This window comes from Aphelocoma coerulescens, chromosome 13 (genome assembly GCF_041296385.1).
Source record: "Aphelocoma coerulescens isolate FSJ_1873_10779 chromosome 13, UR_Acoe_1.0, whole genome shotgun sequence".
NCBI classification, from domain to species: domain Eukaryota; kingdom Metazoa; phylum Chordata; class Aves; order Passeriformes; family Corvidae; genus Aphelocoma; species Aphelocoma coerulescens.
The window spans coordinates 706,240-724,692 of NC_091027.1; the positions used below are offsets into that span (position 1 = coordinate 706,240).

The 18,453-nt window shown below is 49.9% G+C and overlaps 1 long non-coding RNA gene across 1 annotated transcript in view; it reads left to right on the forward strand.

The window, feature by feature from the left end:
- LOC138118318 (uncharacterized) overlaps positions 1-18,453 on the forward strand; it is a 30,573-nt gene that overhangs the window by 8,525 nt on the left and 3,595 nt on the right. Inside the window, exon 2 of the long non-coding RNA XR_011155090.1 lies at positions 10,470-10,685. This is a non-coding gene — a long non-coding RNA (uncharacterized lncRNA). The remainder of the gene's footprint in view (positions 1-10,469; positions 10,686-18,453) is intronic.

Consider the following 18,453-nt stretch of genomic DNA (forward strand, 5'->3'; position numbering starts at 1 on the left):
TGCCGTGCCTTACACTGGCAATGACATATTTGCACAGCTTCTGGGGGAGGCTTGAGGCGATGTCAGCAGCCTCAAAAGCTTCTGAAAATGTGAAGTCACAATTTCACAAGGTTCCTCTGCTACTCTGGGGAAAGTCTTAGTTCAGTGTGTTTTTGCTGTGTTCAGTGTATATTGTGTGTCAGGAGTGGGTGTTGGGTAATGTGCTGCAGTCCCTGGCTGTGCTGGGAGCTGTGACTGTCCCCTCTCAGACACCACGGCCCCGCAGGGACCTGGCCCTGGCTGTGCCAGCATGAGCAGCTCCAGACCTGCTCCCCTAGAGCTTTTCACAGCATTTGGTTGCTGTTCTCACACACACAAACCTCATTCCTCTCCCTGTGGTTTTCAATCCCCGCTCCCAGTGGGCTGTTTTATTTTTAATGCCTGTTCAAGGCTGGAACTTTCTCCCAGGCTCTGCGATCCCTGGTACCACCCCAGTGGTGCTATTTTTACCAGGAGCTGAGAAATGCCAGCACAGCACTGAAAATTTTATCATGCCAAGTGTGCAGCTGTATCTTCTCAGATCTTTATTGCGTCACTGAGCTTCAGCTCGGGCCCTTCTTTGCTGGCTCTGTGTTTCATTATTTACAACACGCATTTTCTGACCCAAAACCAGCCTCTCAGTTCTCTCAAATCACCAAATTGCTCTGAGCCCCACTGGAGGGTGGCAGGTGACACTCAGACTGGGAGATGTGTCCGCTGCCTGTCCTCTCCCTGTGCTGGTGGATGCTGCAGCGAGTGGGACACCCGAGGGGTTACATTTCCGTGCCGAGCAGCTCCTGTAAAAAGCTCAGGAACACCTCTGGCGTCACCTGCACATCCCCCTGTGCCTCCGAGGCACCTGTGACACAGCACTGGGGCTCTGGCCCCGGGGCCCCGGGCTGTGCCTGTTTTGGTGCCTCACAGCTCCATGCAGAGCCTGCTGGTGGCTGTCCCTGTCCTGTCTCCCACCATCTGTTCCAGAATTATCTGTTCTCTCCTTGTTTTCCCATTGCTCATGCTGCTGCTGTGCAGTGCTGTGATCAGCACTCCCTGGGGACTGCTCCTGCTCCTTCCACCTTCCTCTCACCTTCTTTAGTCCCAATATTTTCATCTTGGCAGCAAAAAATAGAAAGACCAAAATGAAAGCAACTTTTTCCTCTAAAACCTCTTTAACAACCTCTGGCATGAGCTGAAAATGTAACAGCAAGAGCGTTGTGTGGTGCTGTGGTACGGGATGGGGAGCAGAAGGGGCTGTGCTGTGGCTGCTCAGGAGGTGAAAGCCGATGGCAAATTCCAGCTGAGGGCCCCACTGCAAATTCACAGAATAACGGAGTGGTTTGGGTTGGAAAGGACCTTAAAGCCCATCCACGGGCAGGGACACCTCCCACTGTCCCAGGCTGCTCCCAGCCCCAAAGTCCAGCCTGGCCTTGGGCACTGCCAGGGATCCAGGGGCAGCCCCAGCTGCTCTGGGCACCACCCTCACAGGGAAGCATTTCTTCCTGATATCCAATCTAAACCTACTCCCTGTCAGTTTGAAGCCTGTCCCCTGTCACTGTCCTGTCACTCCAATTCCTGATGGAGTCTCTGACTTTCTGGTAGGTACTGGGAGCCTGCTGTGGGGTCTCCACTCAACCTTCTCTTACCCAAATTGCAGCAGAGAACTTTCCTAGGACATTTTCCAGACCTGGAGAACAGTGCAGAAACGGTCCCTGCTAATCTGCTTTTTTTTTTTTTCAGGTTATCTGTATAAAAAGTTATTTTTATTGTGATTTTTAATGCTATCTACACAAAAATATTTTTACCACTTTTTGACTCATATTCGACTCCTGGTTTGATATCGGTGTTACAGTATCCCCACTGTAACATATTCTGTTCCCTCAGTAAGTACCATGCAGAATGAAAGCTTGGGCAGTCCTTGCAATCTAAATGGAGAGAAAATATCAGGCCTTCTTTTCAGAAAGGGGTTTGTAAGATAATTATAATACCATAAAGATGCATTTTAGAAAAGAGTTGCCTTTAAACTCAGTACCAACCTGTTCTCTTGCCAGGGCAGACACTTGTCGTGTTTCCAAGTTCAGTTTGTTGGAATCTTAAGGGCGGTGAAGGAGGGAGGGGGAGCTGTGGGCATTTTATATTATTCATTCCATTATCCACTTCTTTTGCTCCTTATGCATCATCCTGTGGCAGAGCTGCTTCCTGGGAAGTTTCCCCTGCGATGTGAGCGGGTGCTCACGGAAGGTGCCGGGGCTCTCTGTGCCTGTGGAGCCACTGCAGACCTTCCCCAGGAGTGCTGAGCTCTGGAGGGTGGGACGGAGACACGGGGAGCTGTTTAACCAGGTGATGCAATGTAAATGTGACGAAGGAGTTGCTGAGGAGTGAATTGCAGGGAACGTGTGCAACCTGCAGAACGTTCCTGTCACGGGGCTGATTTATTACAGAGCCCTCAAAGTGCGGAGGAGTCACAAACACGAGGGATGAGGGGCTGCTGGGTTCTCCTGGGATGTATCAGACCAGGATCCGTGTCCAACAACTAATTAGTGCCAGGGAAAGCTGCATGAGAGGGGAACGGAGGAGAAGAGTTTGAGGAGGATTTTTTAAGAAATAAGACTAAAAGCAGTCTTTGCCAAAATTAAGGGGAGTACATTAAAAGGTCAGGATTAAAAGCTGTGTTTTGGAAATGTTTATAGCAGGATTTTCTCATCCAGGGGGTAAAAAAAACCCAACAAAACAAACTCTGTTGCTGTTCTCATCTCAGTGCAGTGGGTGGGAGAGCCATGGTCCTGTCCAGCCTGAGGGAAGAGCAGCTCGCAGCTCCTGTGGCTGGAAAACCTCCAGCCTTTCCTTGGAGGTGCTGGGTCCCTGCCCCTGGGGTGGGTTTGGATCAGCCTCTGCCCCAGCAGGAGCTGTGCTGACCCTTAGCTGTCCCAGAGGGGTCACCTGTGCGTGCCTCCCTCCTGCTGAAATGGGGGTTTGATCCCGACTGCAATTAAACATCAGCATCCTCAGGGCCTTTTATCACCACAGGTGTGAATAATGGGGCTGGATCTTGCTTGGTGGGGCCTGACCTCCTCGTGAACCGAACATCTGGGATGAAACACGGGCTGGGGAGAGAATTAATTGCAGCTCTGTGAGAACTGTGGGCTCTCGGGAGCAATGGGAGCAGCAGCAGCCCCTTGGACCAGGTGCATCAGCACCAGCTCACATCCCTTTTTCTTCCCCATGTTAGCAGCATGAAATAGTGAGAGAACAGGAAAATCCTGAGTGCTAATCTCCTCCCCCTTGCCTTTAGATACATGTTGCAGAAATTATTTGCTTCTGCACAAACCCTGGGTTTCATACCTTTTTACTAAACAAAACCTGCAAATAAATTTCAGCTGCTTTCCTGCCTTGCCTAATCCCCGTGTTTTGGTACGGATAAATCCTGTATAATTAGCTGCAGCTCGGGAAGCCTGGAGTGCCTGATGGGAATGAAATGAAACCTCTCCTCCAGCAGCAGCGAGTGCAGGGCTGGGCTCTGGCACCTTTGCCCTTTGCAGGGCCAGCCCTGGCCAGCGTGGCTCCCACCAGCTCCCTTTAACTGCTCCAGCCCAGCAGCAGAACCTTTGCTCCTGCCTGTTTGAGGTTGAGGAACAGTGTATTGAAGCCAGTGGGATTTGAAAACAGTCAAACCCTTGAATTTCCATGAGGGTAGAAGAGTGTTCTCTGCCCCGACGCTCCCCTTGCTCCCCCCTGTGTGCAGCTTCCTCAGGGGTCACCAGGGAAACACATCCAGATAAAACCCAACCCCACAGCTCAGAGGTGCTGATAAAAGAGACCTTTTATCTCATGAGAGCTGAAGTGCAGCTCTTGTTTCCTGTAAAAATTTTAAAGCAATTTGAAAGAAGAAGGTTGGGTATTTTATCGATCCGGCACCCCTGTAGAATTTAGAAATCCCGTGAAGACTTGTGGTAGTATGGTTTTGTGTGGCAGGACAGGCAGAGCTGGGGCAGGGCCATTCATTGGCTCAGGCCTGACCTGTGAGATACATTTTGAACAGATTCTTGATATGCACTGTGTGGTTATTCATCTTCTGTGTTGTATTATCTCCTTTTTATTTTTAATCATTTGTGCTTTAACTGGTGTTTTATCTGTAAACTGAATATTTAGCACAGAGTTTCCGGGTTTTGATTGCAAATCACAGCAGTAAGATGTCAATCATTTGCACACTAATTCAGCTGTGGATCACATGAAACATTTACAGGGACTTTGCTGGTGCAGGAAAAGCTTTCTGAGTTTTTTGTGTTTCACATAGACAGGGACTTGTCTTACTTTTGGTAGAGATGAGCATTATTTTTCAGACATTTCACAGATACTTGTAAACTGTTGGAGAGCAGGGAGAGGAGGATTCCTGCTGGGCGAGTGACTGAACTCACGGTGTTAACAGCAATAGCACTGACAAGATGTTGGTTTTTTAAGGGTGAACTTCATGTCGAATTATGTTCTCTCCTAAGCCAGGGTGTGGAGTCAGCCTGTGTCAGCTTTGCCCTGTCCTGTCCCCGTGGATCAGCACAGGGGCAGCAGCGCTGCGGGGACGAGCAGGGTGTGTCACCTCTCAGCCCCCTTGGGGTTTCACTTCTGGCACCCCCTTCTGGGTCTGGTAGAACACTTTAAAATGAGCAGCCTCATGCTTTATTCGTGGTCCAAGCCCTGTGCAGTGTCTTCACAGAATCATGGAATGGTTTGGATTGGAAGGACATTAACACCCATCCTATCCCATCCCATCCCATCCCATCCCATCCCATCCCATCCCATCCCATCCCATCCCATCCCATCCCATCCCATCCCATCCCATCCCATCCCATCCCATCCCATCCCATCCCAGGGATGCCTCCCCAGCCCCGGGTGCCCCAGGCCCTCCAGCCTGGCCTCCTGTCTCAGAGTGGGCACAGCTGAGTTCTCCCAGCACCTGCAGCTCTGCATGGGATGGTCACTGGCATCTCAATGTCTGTTCCTCTTGCTGGTTTCTGCCATGGCTGGACAGTCCTTCCACCCTTCTCCAGTGAAGGGAGACTTGATATAAAGAAAGTAAAAGAGAAGAGAAATTGGTAGAAGTGGTTTAAACTGCAGGAGTGCCCTGATCCAAGCACGCATCAAAGCTTTCAGGCATCAAACCAGCCTGGTCCAGAGTTCATCAGAACATTTCCACTTCAAAATGTGCAAGCTTAATCTTTTCCAAGAAAATTCTGTCTCATCTAGATACACACAGATGTATAAAAGAAAAGAGGGAAGACGGACTTGAGAATCAAATGTGTCATTTCTTGTTTTTGGAGAAGGAAGGATAATGTTGCTCTTCACTGGGGCAGGTTTCTGTAACCCTAAACTCTCTGTAAGGAACATCTCCTGCCTCTCTACAGTTCCTGACTGACTCCCCCTGAGCATTCCTTAATTCTGCATTAACGCTCTCTGTGAGGAGCAAGGATTTTACTTACTCTCTACCCAAGAAGGGTTAAAACATTCTGTGCCTTCGTTTCAGCTCTGATTGAGTTGAAAATGAAAAGTTCCAGAAAAAAATTAATTTATTGGTAAGGAAAAGGACTGTGTGAGTGAGCCTGCTGGGCTCAGGTGGTGTTTAATTCCGCTGTGCAGCCACTCTGGGTGTGAGAGCTCAGGCCTCCCAAAGAAAAAAGGGAATTCTATTATAGTAAGAACATGGCAAAGCAACTGATAACATTATCAGAGAGATCGAACTTTTGCAAGTGCTGTTTAGCCCTTGCCTTCCTCTTCCCAAATGTGAGAATGAATCATGAGAGAGGATAAAGCCTCTGCCCTCTGGTAGCCTTTCCTTTGGGTTTGATTTGGTTTCTCTGCCATGATGTCCATGATTCCTGCCTGACTAAGAGTTCAGGGAATAAACTCAACAGTACCTTGAGCACGAGTGGAACCCAGGTTATTTCACCTGTGTCTGGCTCTGAGGTTCAGGGGGCTGGGTAATCACTGCTCCGTCCTTTCCTTTCGTGCAGCCTCTTTGTACCTCCACGTTTCTAGAGGTATGGATCAGGCCCTTTTAGAAGAACAAAACCTGAAGAAATGATGTAAATAATTTGGTTTGTTCAGCTGGAGCAGAGGAGCCTGAGGTCAGAGCTCATCGGGCTGCAGCTCCTCCGAGGGCAGCTCCGATCTTCGCTCCCTGGGACAGGGACAGCACCCAGGGAGCAGCTGGAGCTGTGTCAGGGAGGTTTAGGTTGGATATCAGGGAAAGGCTCTTCCCCCAGAGGGTGCTGGGCACTGCCCAGGCTTCCCAGGGAATGGTCCCGGCCCCGAGGCTGTCGGAGCTCCAGGAGCCTTTGGACAGCGCTGCCAGGGATGCCCAGGGTGGGGGTGTTGGGGGGTCTGGGCAGGGACAGGGGTGGGACTGGGTGATCCCTGTGGGCCCCTTCCAGCTCAGGATATTCTGTGATTCTGTGTAAATGATGGTGGACATGGTGGTGGTGCTGCATTAACAGCTGGACTTTGGTAGTCTGGGAGGTCTTTTCCAACCTTGGTCCTCGGTTGATTGTGTTGAGGAACGTGGGATTTTCTTGTGTAGTGGCTGTAAGCACATGACTTGTGTGTCCTCAGGTATTTGTCAGGATTTCTGTGTGCTCACATGAAAATGGCACCATTTCTTCTTTACCAATGTGTTCCCATCTGATGATTCTGACACGGTGTTGTCTCAGCAATCCAGGAACAGCAGTGGGGAGGAGGGGATGCTAAATCTTCAAAACGAAGCTGAACAAAAAGTGAATGCATTCCAGCAATAATTGCTTTCTGTACGCAGAGATAAGCTGCCAAAATAACAAGACTGTCATTTGAAATGCTGGCTTCACTCCTACGAGGAACTGTTGGGCTAATCCTCGGCTGGAGTAAGAAATAATAGAGTTCCTTGGGAGCAGCAGTGCTGTGGCACTTCCCATCAGCTGAACACGTGGCCCCGTCCTGCTTGGGGCATAACCAAACCCATCGGAGCAGGTTTCTGGGAAGCCCAGAACCTGCTGGTTTGAAACAAATCCTTAAAACCTCCTCCATGAAGACACAGTAATTTATGCAACCTCCACAGTGGGACCTGGTTGATTGTTCAAGAAAAGGCAGGAGAAGCCAGTGCCAGCACGTTCCGGCCCCGCCGAGCTGGGAGGAAGCGGAAGGGAATTGGCTGAGCACACATTATTAGGGAAGCAAATCAGGAATGTAATAAGCTGTGTTCATGCAGTGTTCCCAGGGATGGGAGCACTTCCCCTGTGAGGGAAGACTGAGGAAATTGGAGTTTTTTAGCTTGGAGGCGAGAGGGCTTCTGGGGGATCTGGAAGCAGCTTTGCAGGGACTGTGAAGAGGTCAAGGAAGACAAAGCCAGGCAGTGACTGATGCACAGGGGAGAAGGAGGGATGGAAGCCCTAAAGTGAGAGAGGAGAGGTTCTAGAGGAGCAGACTGTGGCTGTGAGGGTGACTGGATGCTGGCCCAGGGCCCTCTGGAGTCTCTGCTCCTGGTGCTTTTCAAGGGCCAAGTGCCCCAAGCACAGCCAGGACTCGGGACCGGCCCTGCCTCGAGCAGGAGGCTGGACTGAGCCTTCCCAAGGTCCCCTCCAGCCCCAGCGACTCCTCTGCCCACCAGAGGAGATGGAAGTTGGGAGAAATCTTTCCATCAACCCTGTACCAAGCTCATGGCCTGTTCTGCTCTCCAATGTTATGTCCATGGAAATTCTCTGTATTCCCTTGGATGTGGAGCAGGGCCAGGAGCCTGACATGGGAGGTTAAACGTGGCACTGGACACAAGCATGATGTCCTTAAGATCCAAGCTGCCCAGGAGTTTTCACGCACCAAACTTTGTGTGTTCAGTGTACAAATGCCTGATTTCCATGTGCTTTGGAGAGAAGAGCACATCCTCTCTCCCAGGCACAACTTTTCCATTGGGAAGGGGTTCCCCTGGCTTCTGAACTCAGACAAGCTTGGTGGCTGATTTCCATGTAGTTCCAAAGACCTGGAACTCTAAAGAAAGGCTGTTATGTTTTGATAATGATTCAGCTGCTCTCAGATCAGGCACTAAACTCCCAAGGATCCTCATTTGTGCAAATTATACTCCTGTGTGTTGAACCACACTTGTGCATGAGCTGGCAGATGTCTGATCTGAATGCTCCATCCCTGGGCAGGCCACCCCCAGGAACAGGTGTCCAGAGGTCAGGCTGGCATCGCCCAGGTTGTTATAGACACAAAAATGCCAGTGTAATTTAAATTATTTTTAAATGCTTAGTGTAATGTACAGGATGGCAGTGAGTAGAGTTTTTTCTAAGGAACAAATCCTCTGCATAAAAATGAGTTGAAAATACCCAGCGATGCGTGGAGCAGAAATAAGAAGAACTTGTGTTTGCTGCCCTGCTTACATCCATCTCCCTCGGTAATTGAATGTATCATTCCCTGGGGGAGAGAGCAGCAGCTCACCTGCTGCAGCTCCTGCCTTAATTGGCACAAATATTGAGAGTCCCTTGGGAAAAGACATTTGGGGTGGGGTTGGTTCTGGTCAGAAATAAATGAGTGAAGAATTGCAAATACATGGTGGCTGAAAGGTGTGAAAGCCCGAAGGCTCAGGCTGTGGCTGGCCCAGGACAGTGACAGTCAGTGTTTACCTGCCAGGTACCCGGTGATTTCTGTGTGGGGGTGCCCCCTGTTCCCCCTGCCAGCGATGGGAAAAGGCACAGAGGGGTTTGCAATCCTTGTGGCTGATACCTCTCCATCCTCTCTTCTTTCTCCAGTTCTAAAAAAGCTGCTGAGGCTCCTGGCTTTGCCATGAAACTTCTTACACCCTTTGAATGTTTCCGCTTTAAAGAAAGCAGAATTTCCCAGTGTTTTCACAATGTAAAGTTTTCTTTGGTCTGTTCTTTTGACGTGGCTTTTGCTGGTGGAAATCTCTAACCTTGGTTTATAGCCAGGGCAGCCCAATGAACCCAGAAACTGTCAGTGAATTTGTGTGGGATGGGAACTGTTCATTTGAATTGAGAGCAGTCAGTCACAAGTGTAGTGAGAGGATGAGAGGAAACGGCCTCAGACTGCATCAGGGCAGGACTGGGTTGGATATCAGCAGGGATTTCCCCATGGAAAGGGCGCTCAGGCACTGGCAGGGGCTGCCCAGGGAGGTTTGGAGTGCCCATCCCTGGAGGTGCCCAGGGAAGGGCTGGAGGTGGCACTCGGTGCTCTGGGCTGGGGACAGGGCAGGGATGGGGCACAGCTTGGACTCGCTGGGCTGGGAGGGCTTTTCCAACCTTAAATTGTCTGTGATTCTGGCCTTTCTCCCAGGAAAAGGAAGCCCAGGCAGGATGCTCTGCTTTGGGTGCAGGAACCAGGGGGTTGCAGCCGGTGGGGCTCTGTCCCTTCTGCCCGTGCTCTGGCAGCTGGGAGAGCACTGGGGAGCCAACAGCAGTGATTTTCTGCAGCCGAGGCTGCGGTGGAGCTGTGATTTTACCCTTTGGTCAGTGCAGCCCCACTCTCCCCATGGGTTCTGTGATGCGGCTCGGGGCCGTGCTCGGTGTGGCTGAGGGGGGATTCGGCACCGGGTTTGTGGCACTGCCAGAGCTGCTCTGCCCTGTTCCAGGGCTGCTCTCTGCAACCTATTAACGTTCCTTCCGAACATGATGTTAATATTAATTTGTGCGGAAATTCTAACTCCAGGAGTGCAATAAAAAGGCAATTATGGAACTCGCAGATCCACATTCCCCACCCCAGAATCTCATTTCTGTGGTGGATTGAAGCCATAGAGCTGTGATTATGGTGAGAGAATATAAAATAACTACGATCCAGGATGTGTAACTGCAGCTCCTGGAAGCGCTGTTGAGGAATTCCATGGATTGCTCTGCAAAATCCTGTGGTGACTTTTACCAGCTTTTATTTTGCTGGTTGGTGTGAGGGTGGTTTAGGAGGTCTTCAAGCCACATGTGCAGTGGTGATTCCACGAATATTTGTGATCTTTATATCAGTAAAATACTGAATTGAATATCATTGAAAATCTGGTGCTTTCTTTGTGCAAATTTTGTAATCACCTAATCCTGCAAACTAAGCTTGATTCAAAACTGGTCTAATGTGCAGAACTTTGGATGCTGCTTAATTATTAATTTCTAAAATGTTTTTTAGTTTAGTTTCATTAATGTTTATAGAATATCTGCATATAATGTACTACAACTGAAAGCGGGTTCTTGCACTGCATAAAAATGCAGAACTTAATATTTTGGTTAATTTTATGACTTTAACAAAACCCCACAGTTTGACACCTGGCAGCTGAGGGTCTGGAACGTGATCTTTAACACAGGGATTTATAACTTCTTCAATGTTTAGATCTTTCCTTGTAGCTGTGTTTCAGCAGTTTTTGGTGGTGTAATTGATAGGAAAGATAACTAAGTGCAGAAAAATGCAGCTTTGGTTTTGTGATAGACTTTATTTTTCCTATTCCACAGATTGTGTCTGCTCGTGGGTAGCGCAGGTCAAGGACTGTGGGAACACTGATTCCACTGGAACGTGCTGGTTAACAGGAATGGGAAGGTGGTGTGAATAAAGGCCTGTCCTGCAAACTTGCTTTTTTCTGGTATTTCAAGCTGAGGAGGCTCTCGTGAGGCTCCAGCACTGCCCAGGGAACCTCATGGACCCCAACCTGCACCGGGACATCTGGAAAGGTGAGGGCTAATGTTTAACTTCACAGACAGCCTCCACGGGCTTGTTTCACCCAGGAAATACCAAATGCTGCTGCCAGCAGCCCACACCACCTTTTTATTTCTGCTTGGTGGGAAATAAAAATGATTTTGCACTGAATCGGCACAAAAATGAATCTCCCAGTATTAAAAAGTTGCTTAAATCAGAGGCTGAGAGATGTTCTATTGGCTTGTTTATAATCCACGTCTGTAAAGGAGGCTGAAGGCAAACGAAACAGAATTCAGGCAATGTGCTGCTTGGCAGCAGCAGCTGGACAAAAAGACTTCAGTTTTGGAGAGTTTTAAATATCAGGAAGTGGAGTTTGTGAGTTTGTTACCTTTGAGGTGAGCTCCATCTCCCTGGAGAGCAGCACTGCCCTGGGGACCTGCCTGCAGGGATTTAGGGGATGCTGCACAGCCCCGTCCCGTGCCCTGGAGGAGGAACTGGCACAGCCAAAGCCCCCAGCACTGCAGGGCCTGGCCAGGGGGGCTCTCGATTCACCTTCCCACCAGGGCAGGGGCTCTGCCCAGCACCCTCCTCCCATCCCACACAGCTCCCTGGGGACACAGGAGCCTGGGCTGGCCTTATCTCTCTCTGTGTAAGAAGTTTTGCTAACTATGGATGTTCACAGTAAGCTGAGGGTGGCTGTCACTTATTTACTGGTTTAAAGATGCATTTTGGAGACCCTGAGAGGAAACAGAGTGCTCTGAGTAGCTGGAGCCCCATGTTCAGTAACAGGATTTGAAAGTCATCCATCTCCTCGTGAGCACGGAGTGTGCCAGTGGCTCCTTCCCTCTGCTCCAGCTTCCTGCATGTGCCATCAGCATGAATAAATGATGGCTCAGAGATTAAATATCCCTTTGATGAAGCTGGGGACAGGAGCTCTGTAATAAGTGTGTGTCGATCTGAGCACGCTCTCGTATTTCCTGCAGTGAATTAGGTGCTATTTTCTGGTTGTCTTTGATTTTAATAATGCTTAGTCAAATATTAAGTAGACTGTTAACTGGGGAATAGCATAAGGGGTTTAATCTTGTCAGATCAGTTCTGGAGAGAGCTAAGTATTTGTGGACTTTATGGTTCTTGCATAATTTATTCTGAAGTCATATTTTATGTATCTGTTTCTTACATGGGTCCATCTCCAGTAGAATCCACTCCAGGGGGTGAAGGGACAGTGCTGTTCCTCAGGGACAGCTGAGGGATGGAGGGAGGGAGGGAGGGAGGGAGGAAGGGATGAATGGATGGATGGATGGATGGATGGATGGATGGATGGATGGATGGATGGATGGATGGATGGAGGGAGGGATGGATGGATGGATGGATGGATGGATGGATGGATGGATGGATGGATGGATGGATGGATGGACGGATGGATGGATGGATGGATGGATGGAGGGACGGATGGAGGGACGGATGGATGGACGGATGGATGGAGGGACGGATGGATGGAGGGATGGATGGATGGAGGGATGGATGGAGGGAGGGAGGGGTGCATGGCACCAGGGGTGAGATACTGAAGTGCAGACCAGCAGCTGCCCTCAGCCCTGCAGAGCCCTCCCCAGGGCAGTCCTGGTGGTGGCCCCACAGCCAAGGTCCCCCTGCAGCCCTTGTGCCGCTCACCTGGCTGGGGGTGGTGCTGCTTTCATTCAGGTGCCAAATGCTTCTCACGCCTCCGACTCTCTCCTCCAACAGCCACATCCATCTGCTGGGTAAGTCCGAGGTCTGGTCACATTCCCTGTGCTTGACAGCCCTTGTCATGTAACAGATCATCCGGTCTAACCCTACACAGGCTTGGATTAAAAGCCATTAGCAGAAGTTGTCTGCTCCATGTGGTTCCAGGTAGGCAAACCTGTCTCCTTGTGACTCTCTGGATTTTAACTACCAGCAAATTGGAGAAATGTAACAAAATCCAATCAACTTAATTAGGGTTGTCAAAGGCTGTGATTGGAAATCATAACCCACATTTCCACAAAGCAGAGGAGCCACAGCTGCTCTGAATACTGTGTTGCAGTGGTTTCAGACCTTTCAAGCCAATATTCTTTCTCCTCATGAAATTTCATTATTCCTGAAGTGACACTCCAGTTTTTAAAGCCTGTGTGAGTAACTGCGTGCTGGCACAGACACTGACAGAGTGACACACACCCAGTGACAACCCCTGGCAGAGTCACAGAGGGAGGGTTCTGCTCCACTGTCCCCTCCCAGAGGTGTTGCTCTCCTCCTCCATGGAGAGACACCGTGTTGGGGCTGGGGGCCCCTGGGCCTCTGCAGGGGACAGGGAGCAGTGAGGACAATCTGTGCCCAGGGAGCAAACTCTGAGTACACGTGTCCTGCCAAACCGGAACATATGGTCAGCAGTGGGTACCTAATTAAATCCTCTCAGGGAAACTTCTGCGTGACCCAGGAATCCGAGCATGATAATCCCACAGACAGCAAAGCCATTGTCCGTCACCTGCTGCTTCTGACACTGCCCAGCTTAGACAACCTTGGGACGAGAAGCTGACCCATCCCTTGCAAGCTCTGGGTCATGTCTGATCCTTCAGCTTGGCCTCCCTACTGCAGGTTCCTCCAGCCTGGGCTCTGACTCTCATGCCTGCATGATTAGCTGTGTTGTAGAGGGTTTTTTTGTAAAACAAACCAAAACGGGCGATTTTTTTCTGCTTTTTATAAAAGGAAATACTTAGAGTTAAGTCTGTCAGTCACCAAAGAAATATTTCTGTTGACTTAAAATCCTGCTGCTACTTCCATTGCATTCTTATCAGGAGGAGCTGGAGACTGCAGGGGAAGCAATCTTTAATCCATCCATCCTGCCTGCCAGCCTTGCTCTGAAAGGCGCACTGCAAATTTGCTTTTGTTTTCCCAAACTATGGGGCCACGTACAAATTCAACCAAATTAAGCTTATCTGAAATGTCACCAGCATCCTCATTCCATGCATGTTCTTTTAATGGGATCTTGCTGGAGGGATTTCCATTAACTGCATTTGCAATGCTCCTTCTTAATGCTTCAAACCAAGCTGTGCCTGTTCCTGCCTATGGCTGAGGCAGAGCAAGGACAGGGTTTCCATGTGGGAAATGTTTCCGACGTTGCATTTGGAAACACTCTTTGGATGTATCTGCAGGGATATTGTGGAAAACATGGGCCTGGGTGGAGAGAGGCTGCAAAATGAGACTGGTTTGACCACAAAGCAAATGGCTGCAACCCTGAGGATCCTTGACAAAACCAGAGGAGTATCCAGGTGCAAACCCTGCCCTCAGGGCTGGAATGGGAACAGTGTGCCTGCGGGAAAGCATCCAGTGAGCTGATGTGTCTCCCTTTAAGGTCTTCAGTACCTTTGTGCTGTGATATCCGCACTAATGACACCAGATTAGAGCAGTACCTGAGCAGGAATTTGTGCTGCTGATGGGTAATTGCTCTCCAGCTGCAGCAGTTCCTTCCTCATCTCTATTTGTGTCAGAGCAGCCACATATTTCCCCTCTTTCTAGGGAGCAGGCAGATCTGCTTAATTATTCCATTGCTGTACGGATAATAAAGGGATGAAGCCAGGCAGGTACCTTGTACTTTTGGAAATCTCTGCACTAATGAGATTTTCTGCACGGGCAATTTTGGGCAAGTTGTGCTTCTGTGCACAGTGTTGAAGCCAGGCAAAACCTTCTCCTGATGTTCCACCCAAGAGTTGACTGAACGCCTGAAGGGGAAAGGTTTTCAAGGAAAATGTAAATATACAGCAGTATAACTCTTTGTCAAGGGTGTTTTCAAGTCCGCGTTCGGAGCACAGAGGTGCAAATCCCCAGGATGGAGCCTTTTTCTCCACCAGGGCCGCCTGTGAAGAGCCCCTGGGCAGTGACCACACGTGCTGAGATCCTGCCCCTCCGTTCCTGGTGACTGAACAGACCCTTTAAACAAAAAATCATAAGATGTCTTCGAAAAATGAGCCGGAATAAGGTGGAAAAGTCTTTGTTCTATTAATTTTTGTCCCTCTTTCCAAGCTGTGCGGGAGCAGACGGAGCTGTGAAAGGCACCAGGCTGGCCAGGAAGGGGCAGCAGGGGTGAGGGATGAGGAGTCTCTGCGCCCCTGCTCCGGGGCTCGCTCACATCAGGCACCTGTGCGGCATTTTCCCCGTGCGGCGTTTCCTGCCGGTGCATCTCTCACCCAGGGCTCGTCCCTTCCAGGCAAATGCAGCCCGCGATGGCTCTGCCGGCAGAGAACAATTTCAGCCCCATCTGTTCAAGCAGCGAGAGACCTTTCTGATCGCTTTGGAAGTCAGCAAGAAGTACTTGTATGTTTTGTTCTTGTTCCTTTCCTCTCCTCGCCCATTGTACGTTTGTATTTGGCTCACGCTGCGCAGTTGTCTCTCCCCTGCCCTCCCGTTTGCTGGCTGTGCTCTCCCGGCTCAGACTCTGAGCCTGTTCTGGCCGTCACCTCTTTGTTGGCTCCCTCCTGTTGCACAAGGACTGGGTTCCATATCTTGGCTGAAGGTTTGTGTTTTCCAGCAAATTTTTTTTTTTTTTTTTTTTTTTTTTTTTTTGTCTTTCGGTAGGATTTTTTCCTGTGCTTTCCAATAGCTCTTCATCAAATATGATTAATCTGGACTTGATTCTTTGGCTACTTTCCTCATTCATTTCATCATGGGATTGAAACACATTTATTGCAGTATTGGGGTGGGAGGAACTCTAGTTATTGTTTGTGGTTTACCTGTTCTTTGGAGAAAACACTTTCATCTCCAGCACCATCAGAGTTTTATAAACATTAACTGTGTTAATGAGAGTGAGAAAAGAAATTGCGTTTGTGCCAACAGTGGGAACAAAATGTGTAATTTCTCCATTAGTTGATCAGGTTTGCTCATATAAACAACATGATTAAATTTGTCTGCATGCATCGTGCTATATGAATAATAATGATCATTAAAAAACCATGCAAGGCCCAAAGATAACAAGATTGTGTTAGGAAAGAGCTAGGAGGGGGTGGCAGTGTTGGAGCAAACAAAGCCAGACTAAATTTGTCAGTGCCGGAGACGGCTCGGCCATCGGGGCTGGTGGGGCCACCTGGGGGTGGCTGAATTCCCCAAGCTGAATTTCCCTCCACCCTCAGCTCTGTGGGGCTCTGTGACAAGGAATTAGGGGTGGAGAAAGGGATAAAACCTTGTTCTGAATGGACGCTTCTCATGCGGAAGGCAATTTTACACAAGTGGAAGGCTCTGAAGTTGAAGCCTGCTTCTTGTTTGACACACCCCGAAATGCTCTCCAGAGCCAGGGCTTTCAATGCTGTGTTGATGGGCAAGGAAAATGGTCACAGAGTTCATTGTCTTAACCCTTAAAGAAGATTGTGGAAGGGAGTTTGTGGTTATGAGGTTCTTGTGTGGAACAAAGGTTTTGGCTGCTCTGCAGGAGATTTCATAGTTCTGGTACCGTGTCACCGTGGTCTGGACCACCGGGAAATGGTTTTCATGTGTTTCTATGAGCTCTACTGGAGGCAGAATTCCCTGGAAATTGCCCAAAACCTCATGGGATGAGCTCAATATTCCCTCTTCTGCTGGGCACGGCAGGGGCAGGGAGGTGCTGGGGACCCCAACACCCCGGGAGCCGCTGCAGAGGGGCCTCGGGGCCAGATGGGCTCCCAGCCCTGATAGTCCTGCTGGGCACGGACAGAAACCGGCAGTAAACTGGAAATGCACCAAATGGAACCATTCACTGCTGCTGTCAGTTACAGAAATGGTCAGAGCTCTGGCTCGGGCAGGCGAGCAGCTGGCACGGGGTGCAGCACAGGAGTGCAGCACAGGAATGCAGCACAGGATTCAGCACAGGATTCAGCACAGGATTCAGCACAGGAATGCAGCACAGGAATGCAGCACAGGATTCAGCACAGGATTCAGCACAGGAATGCAGCACAGGAATGCAGCACAGGATTCAGCACAGGAATGCAGCACAGGAGTGCAGCACAGGAATGCAGCACAGGAATGCAGCACAGGGTTCAGCACAGGAGTGCAGCACAGGAATGCAGCACAGGAATGCAGCACAGGATTCAGCACAGGAATGCAGCACAGGAATGCAGCACAGGAATGCAGCACAGGAATGCAGCACAGGATTCAGCACAGGAATGCAGCACAGGAATGCAGCACAGGAGTGCAGGACAGGAGTGCAGCACAGGAATGCAGCACAGGATTCAGCACAGGAGTGCAGGACAGGAGTGCAGCACAGGAGTGCAGCACAGAAGTATGAAATTATGGCATTGAAACGTTTCAATGAAATTGAAATTGGTGGATATTTGCGGTGGTAGCATTTAGTTAGTGTTGTTTGATGTGATATCTGTGTTTCCATCATGGAAAAGGAAAACAGAAACATAACTTGATGCTGCTTTATCCTTTTTTATTCCCATGGGACTCCCTAGGCTGTAAAAAGCTGAGATGCAAATGTGGCTGTAGATGATTTAAGGGGATCAGGAGCATTGGATGGAGGCTCATCAAGGGCTGTCAGACCATCTGTGCTGTCAGGGCCTGTACCAGGAGTGAGGCTTTCCCGGCCCTGCAGGCACTGACTGCCCCCAGCCACACCGAGGGCCGAAGGGTCCCTGTGTCCTCATGGCATTTGTGGTCACCCCTAAGGATCCAACAGTCCTGCCAGAACCAGCCCTATCACACACTTCAGAGCCTCTGAGATGAAGGCTTGTAATTCCTCTAGGAAGGAAATACCCACACAGATGTTCCCTGATGGCTTCCCTTTCTTTAGGATGTTTATGTAAATACTATTATTTACTTAGAAATCCAGAAGCTCCATGGATGCCTGAGGGTTTGCTGCACTGCTCAGTATTGAGATTTTATCAAAATTCTTCTCAAACTCTGTACCAAAAGAGAGGGAAAGTGCCATGTGGACTTGGAGCACTGCAGGTTTGGGACTTCACTGACAGCCTGGAGAAGGTTTCAGGAGTCCCCGCACTTCTGCGCTGTGTGGAGGCACCTTCCTGTTTGGGGCTGCACAAACTCCAAACCTTCAAAGATAGTGGTAAGTCCTATTGAGCCAGTATTAAACAAACATACAAATAGCAAAGGCTGGGACCTCAATCTTTAATTGTGACTGTAAGAAGATTATTGTGATGGTGTGAGATTAACAGAAATTAATGTCACCCTGCAGCACAGCCTGTCCCTCTTGCCTGGGGGGTGTCAGGCACCAGCTCCCTCTCGTGTGGGGAATGTGATGTGTGAGCAGCATCGTTCTGACACTCTCAGCTCTCCCTTCCCAGAGGTGTCCAGGGTTGCTGGGTCAGTGTGGCCAGAGGGATGAGAAGGTTTTCCTCGGGATTCACAGCTCCAGCCCAGATACCCCCAAACCCAACATCTCTCCTATCTGTCACCTTGTCCCACTTGGATTGCATCTTCCATCCAATAATTACAGCAGCTAAAGCCACCCCTCCAAAGGATGCCAACCCCACCCTGGGCTTGAGGCAGCACCTCTTGCCCAGAGCAGCTGTGGCTGCCCCTGGATCCCTGGCAGTGCCCAAGGCCAGGCTGGACATTGGGGCTGGAGCAGCCTGGGACAGTGGGAGGTGTCCCTGCCTGTGGCAGGGGTGGAATGGGATGGACTTTAAGGTTGCTCCCAACCCAACCCAACCCAACCCATGCTGGGATTCTGGGACTGGAGCTGCGGGCAGGGTGACCCCGGCCTGGGGGTGAGTGTCCTGCTGCCTGCTGCCGCTGGCTTTGGCACCCTCCGATGCAGCTTGGGAGGCAGCTCAGCAAATCTCCACAGCAACCCCATGTGTACTA